Below are 7,071 nucleotides of genomic sequence, written 5' to 3'. Positions count from 1 at the left end.
CAAAAATGTCATAAAATTATTTTTCAGAAACTGTGTTTTAATTAATCTTCATGCAGTCTAGAATATTTAAATTGAGATTTGAATTGAGTTTAAGTATTGTAGTTTTTGATCAGGATCTTGACTAATGTGGTCTGGATACCAAAAACCATGTGGAATTGCTCTTGCGATGGAGAAGCCAACTCAGATTTACATTTTCACAAATAGAGTCAAGGTTTCACAAATCAGAAGCGGTGTGGTGTTATAGAAGATGTTTATTTTGAACACCTTTTTTTCCCAACACAATGTTTGCACTATTCTATGAAATTGGGTTCACTGACCCATAAGGTCTGATTGATTAAAAGCTTTGAAAATACAAATTATTTGTCTATTCATGATGTATATTGAGCTAAGATTCGACTTATGCTGTATATCAACAAAACTCAGGACATGCATCAGAAATATCCGTTTTTTAATTTCTCTCAGATTTGGAATTCTTGCTCTTTTCACCCAGCGGAGGTGACCTAAGGCGGGGTGAATAATGCCTGGGGCCATCTGAACTGACACCAATCTATTAATTATGCCTAACATGAAAGGTAAGGCGGAAGATTTTCTTGAAATTCAGGAAAGAATCGCCCTCTCCATTAACGGTATTAAATACTGTGATTTCAGTTGTAATTATAGTATTAGATGTTTTAACTGTATGCTAAATAACAATTAAATACTGTGATTCCAGTTGCGTTTACAGTATTAGTTGTTTAACTGTATACAAAATAACATTTAAATACTGTGATTTCAGTTTTATTTAGTTAGATGTTTTAACTATACTAAAAAAATTAAAAACTGTGATTTTAGTTGCATTTACAGTATTAGTTGCTTAACTGCAGAATAAATATCAATGAAATACCGCGCTTTCAGTTGCCTTTACATAACTGGTTTATTTACTGTACAAACAAATGAACTGTATTGTATATGGCAATGCAGTAAGAGTAGGTACCAGGTAATCATTGTAAATTGAGTTTCTCACTGTACAATTTAAATGCTGAATCAGTGATTTAATATTAATCATTAATAGAATGACCCATATTCTAAAATATTTCAATTAACTACAGACAACAAGAAATTTGTTAACAGGGTTATTTATTTTTTTGTGAACAGGAACATAAAGCACATTACCAAACCTTTTAGACAAAACTTCCTTGGGCTTGGACAAAACAGGAGCCCTGAAATTAAAGAAGAAAATACATTAAGAATTATGATGGTGATGTCGTTGTCATGTCAAGATACTTGTTCCTGATAGGAAGTGTGTCACTGGCTGCAGGAACACTCATGCAATTAGCAAGGTTGGAGTTATATTATTAGTAGGGATGTAACGATTACTCATGAGATGATTAAAAATCCATCCATCCATCCATCCATCCATCCATCCATCCATCCATCCATCTTCTTCCGCTTATCCGGGGTCGGGTCGCGGGGGCAGCAGCTTCAGGAGGGACTCCCAGACTTCCCTCTCCCCAGCCACTTCCTCTAACTCATCCCGGGGGATCCCAAGGCGTTCCCAGGCCAGCTGAGAGACATAATCTCTCCAGCGCGTCCTGGGTCGTCCCCGGGGTCTCCTACCGGTGGGACATGCCCGGAACACCTCCCCAGGGAGGCGTCCAGGAGGCATCCTGATGAGATGCCCGAGCCACCTCATCTGGCTCCTATCAACGTGGAGGAGTAGCGACTCTACTCCGAGTCTCTCCCGGATGACCGAACTTCTCACCCTATCTCTATAAGGGAGAGCCCGGACATCCTGCGGAGAAAACTCATTTCGGCCGCTCGTATCCGGGATCTCGTTCTTTCGGTCACGACCCATAGCTCATGACCATAGGTGAGGGTAGGAGCGTAAATCAACCGGTAAATTGAGAGCTTTGCCTTTTGGCTCAGCTCTCTCTTTACCACGACGGACCGGTACAGAGTCCGCATTACTGCCGACGCTGCACCGATCCGCCTGTCGATCTCGCGCTCCATCCTCCCCTCACTCGTGAACAAGACCCCAAGATACTTAAACTCCTCCACTTGGGGCAGGATCTCATCCCCGATCCGGAGAGGGCATTCCACCCTTTTCCGATCGAGGACCATGGACTCGGATTTGGAGGTGCTGACCCTCATCCCAACCGCTTCGCACTCGGCTGCAAACCGCTCCAGTGAGAGATGGAGCTCACAGCCTGAAGAAGCCAACAGCACCACGTCGTCTGCAAAAAGCAGATACGCGATGCTGAGGTCCCCAAACCGGACACCCTCAACGCCTCGGCTGCGCCTAGAAATTCTGTCCATAAAAATTATAAACAGAATCGGTGACAAAGGGCAGCCTTGGCGGAGTCCAACCCTCACTGGGAACGAATCCGACTTACTGCCGGAAATGCGGACCAAACTCTGGCATCGGTGATACACGGACCGAACCGCCCTTATCAGTTGGCTCGGTACCCCGTACTCCCGAAGCACCCCCCACAGGACCTCCCTAGGGACACGGTCGAACGCCTTCTCCAAGTCCACAAAACACATGTGGACTGGTTGGGCGAACTCCCATGCACCCTCGAGGATCCTGCTGAGGGTGAAGAGCTGGTCCACTGTTCCACGGCCAGGACGAAAGCCACACTGTTCCTCCTGAATCCGAGGTTCGACCTCCCGACGGACCCTCCTCTCCAGCACCCCTGAATAGACCTTACCAGGGAGGCTGAGGAGTGTAATTCCCCTGTAAATGGAACACACCCTCCGGTCCCCCTTCTTAAAGAGGGGAACCACCACCCCAGTCTGCCAATCCAGAGGCACTGTCCCCGATGTTCACGCGATGCTGTAGAGACGTGTCAGCCATGACAGCCCCACAGCATCCAGAGCCCTTAAGAAATCCGGGCGGATCTCATCCACCCCCTGGGCCTTGCCACCGAGGAGTTTTTTAACTACCTCAGTGACTTCAACCCCAGAGATTGGAGAGTCCGCCTCTGAGTCCCCAGGCCCTGCCTCCACAATGGAAGGCGTGTCGGTGGAATTGAGGAGGTCTTCGAAGTATTCTCCCCACCGACACACGACGTCCCGAGTCGAGGTCAGCAGCACGCCATCTCCACTGTAAACAGTGTTGACGTTGCACTGCTTCCCCCTCCTGAGACGCCGGATGGTGGACCAGAATTTCCTCGAAGCCGTCCGGAAGTCATTTTCCATGGCCTCGCCAAACTCCTCCCACGCCCGGGTTTTTGCCTCAGCAACCGCCGAAGCCGCGTTCCGCTTGGCCATCCGGTACCTGTCAGCTGCCTCGGGAGTCCCACAGGCCAAAACGGCCCGATAGGACTCCTTCTTCAGCTTGACGGCATCCCTTACCGCCGGTGTCCACCAGCGAGTTCGGGGATTGCCGCCACGACAGGCACCAATGACCTTACGGCCACAGCTCCGCTCGGCCGCCTCAACAATGGAGGCGCGGAACAAGGTCCACTCGGACTCAATGTCCCCCGCCTCCCCCGGGACGTGGGAAAAGTTCTGCCGGAGGTGGGAATTGAAGCTCTTCCTGACAGGGGATTCCGCCAGACGTTCCCAGCAGACCCTCACAGAACGTTTGGGTCTGCCAGGTCGGACCGGCATCTTCCCCCACCATCGGAGCCAACCCACCACCAGGTGGTGATCAGTTGACAGCTCCGCCCCTCTCTTCGCCCGAGTGTCCAAAACATGCGGCCGCAAATCCGATGACACGACTACAAAGTCGATTATCGAACTGCGGCCTAGGGTGTCCTGGTGCCAAGTGCACACATGGACACCCTTAGTTTTAAACATGGTGTTCATTATAGAAAATCCGTGTCGAGCACAGAAGTCCAATAATAGAACACCGCTCGGGTTCAGATCGGGGGGGCCGTTCCTCCCAATCACGCCCTTCCAGGTCTCACTGTCATTGCCCACGTGAGCTTTGAAGTCACCCAGTAGAACGATGGAGTCCCCAGAAGGAGCGCTCTCCAGCACCTCCTCCAGGGACTCCAAAAAGGGTGGGTACTCTGAACTGCCGTTTGGTGCATAGACACAAACAACAGTCAGGACCCGTCCCCCCACCCGAAGGCGGAGGGAGGCTACCCTCTCGTTCACCGGGGTGAACCCCAATGTGCAGGCGCCCAGCCGGGGGGCAATAAGTATACCCACACCTGCTCGACGCCTCTCACCGTGGGCAACTCCAGAGTGGAAGAGAGTCCAGCCCCTCTCGAGAGGGCTTGTACCGGAACCCAAACTGTGCGTGGAGGCAAGTCCGACTATATCTAGTCGGAACTTTTCTGCCTCGCACACCAGCTCGGGTTCCTTTCCAGCCAGAGAGGTGACATTCCATGTCCCAAGAGCCAGCTTCTGCAGCCGGGGATCAGACCGCCAAGGTCCCTGCCTTTGGCCGCCGCCCAGCTTGCAATGCACCCGACCCCTTTGGCCCCTCCCACAGGTGGTGAGCCCATGGGACTTAAAAATCGATTTGAATATGTCGCAAGTTAAATCGGAGAGAAAATAAATCTCTGCATTGAAACAGCTGATATGCAAATTAGTTGTGACCGTTATCTGAACCTCACCTGTATCTAGTCAGTTAGCCTCCATGAAGTGAAGCCTTCATGAACTCCATGATGAAGGAGATCACATGGGGGTTCATGTATCAAGTCTTCCTCCTCACCACTCTCCCAGTCTTCCGGCTCATCTGCTCCTTGGCACTGCACTTGGTGGAGTCAGGATTAATCCTAACCAAAAACATATGAAATGAGTTAGAGGTTGAGACAATTGCAATTATCAGAGAGATATAGAAATGCCAGTGGGAATAAAGTTAGGTATATAATTTTATCGGTTAATACCTCTGAATAAACTCCAAAGTTGTGCAGGTTTCCCCCTGATACTCTAGGTTGAAAACATAGTAACAGGCGAAGAGAGTGGCCAGCCAAGGCAGTGGTGAAGTCAGCCACGTGAGCAGCAGGTGGGATTATGACCCTCCCCTCGATCGACAGCATCCATTTTTTTGCAGTCAGGATTGTCTCTCCTTAAAGTCAGACATAACAAAAATCATATTTCACAGCAGTCCATTTTATAAATGATCTGGTTCACATGAATGACTGTAAAAACAGGGCAGGGAGCATACATATCTTACAAGCTGTACATAAAACAGATAAAAGGAGCATATATAGTAACTGATGGCAAGCAAACTGATTACTACTTGTGTATTACTATTTGATTTTATTACTTATAGTGATAGTAGTCCTACTTACCGAGTTTCTGGACGTCGCGACGTGTGCTTGGTGGTGCTGCCTCCGGAAGGAAAACGCATACGGAGGCGGAGAAGGTGTTGAAAAACAGAAAGGCGGGAAAATACTCTTCTCTTGCGCAGCATAAAAATATAAAATAACGACACAGTAACGACCATCGTACTGTCGCAGCAAGTACTACATGTGTCATATACCATTTTGTGGCTTCAGTAAGTTTAAAAAAAAGAGAATCTGGTCAGTTAAAGTTACTGCTATCACAAGCTAGCTAACAGTTAACGTTACCAGTAGCTAGCTCTGTCTGCCCTCTCTCTCGCGATCGAAAAACAGCGCTCTCTCGGTGCCGTTTTCGCAGCCAAAGTGAAACAAATGAACACAGACGACGCAAACACATAGAAAGACAACAAAAAAACACACAATACAAGACAAGGTCTTATGAGAAAAGTTGTTGTCGGAGCCAGAGATGCAAGCGCTGTGATTGCGATTTGTCCCGTTCACTTTGACGTGATTGGCCATTCAAAGCAGGACCGTTGAACACACTCGATCCTCATTGGATGAATTCATGTCAGCCCATGTCACCCCATACCCGCCAGTGAAAAAGAAAACGGAAAAAATGGAATAAAAATAATGCCATGGTAAGTCATTATGACATAATGATTATTAAAGTCATCATTTTTATATGATATTTATATGATAATTATTGATTTCATTATGATATATATATATCATATGATATATATATATATATCTATCATATATATATCATATAATATATATATATATATATATATATATATATATATATATATATATATATATATATATATATATATATATATATATATATATATATATATATATATATAGTAATTAACTGTAGATTTCACAGCCATTTTTTACGGTGCACTTTTATAAAAAATGGGCATGCGCAACTCTGGTCTTGTTTCTCTCTTTTTCAAAGTCAGAGTCTGCTTTATTGTCAACATCTTCACATGCCGAGACACACAAAGACATCGAAATTACGTTTTCCCTATCCCACGGTGACAAGACATATTACACGATAGACACACAAGTAAACAACGCCTTTCTGAGGCCTTTCTCTTCTTCTCAGACACTTCAAAGATACTTTTTGAAAGTATGCATGCACAGAAAGCGAAAACTGGAAAGAGCACGTACGACAGTATTAGTAAAATTCTCCAGAATGATTGACAATTGAGGACCAATCGTCTTGATGATCCACCCGGAAGTAAATCAGCCTCCGCCGTACCTTTAAGCCTGCATAAGATTCAGATGCTCGAGACATGCCACCAGATGATAGGATGTGGTAGATTAGTCAAACAATGCTTTTTAGTCTTTCCTAACCTCTTCCTCCATTTTGATGGAAAACATCACAAGGTCAAGGAAAGATGTTAAAGGGGAATCATAGGAAGTGGGGAGAAGACGACCACAGCGTTCAGAGAATCCGACTGCATGCACTAGACTACGTCATGATGCGACAGTGAATGTTATAGACTTGATCTGTGGTAAAACTACAAAGTGTTTATAATAAAACACAGTACCGCACACGTCTCTTTCTGGCATGACCTACTCTCCTGTAAACCTTGACTCTCCGTTAATTGCAAAGAAATCAATTGTTGCTGAAAGAATCAACAGGTTGACCGAAAGTGCATGATCCATGCTGTGGGCGGGTAAAGTTAGCAAACTAAACATGACCAGGAACGTAAGTACATAGTGGTCACTGATATTAGCATTAGCGCCACCAGCTAAACTGTACTTGAGCGCTTTTCACTTGCGTCACCTAGATTCTGGGCTTGGGCCCGGTTGATAAAACCTCGTCTGACCGCAAAGA

The 7,071-nt window shown here is 46.3% G+C and overlaps 1 long non-coding RNA gene across 2 annotated transcripts; it reads right to left on the bottom strand.

The window, feature by feature from the left end:
• Nucleotides 1–1,098: 1,098 nt before the first annotated feature.
• On the bottom strand, nt 1,099–5,919 carry LOC133168614 (uncharacterized). 2 transcript variants are annotated; one of them, XR_009718245.1, is made up of 4 exons: nt 5,229–5,919; nt 4,821–5,002; nt 4,548–4,709; nt 1,099–1,199 (listed from the first exon to the last, which is right to left on the bottom strand). It is a non-coding gene; the product is annotated as an uncharacterized LOC133168614 (long non-coding RNA). The 2 variants fall into 2 exon arrangements; XR_009718244.1 differs by having other exon boundaries at nt 4,821–5,919.
• Nucleotides 5,920–7,071: the final 1,152 nt, after the last annotated feature.

The sequence above is a fragment of the Syngnathus typhle genome, linkage group LG15, assembly GCF_033458585.1.
Source record: "Syngnathus typhle isolate RoL2023-S1 ecotype Sweden linkage group LG15, RoL_Styp_1.0, whole genome shotgun sequence".
Lineage (NCBI taxonomy): Eukaryota > Metazoa > Chordata > Actinopteri > Syngnathiformes > Syngnathidae > Syngnathus > Syngnathus typhle.
Note: the sequence above shows the minus strand (reverse complement) of the source record. Positions and strands in the feature narration are given on the sequence as shown.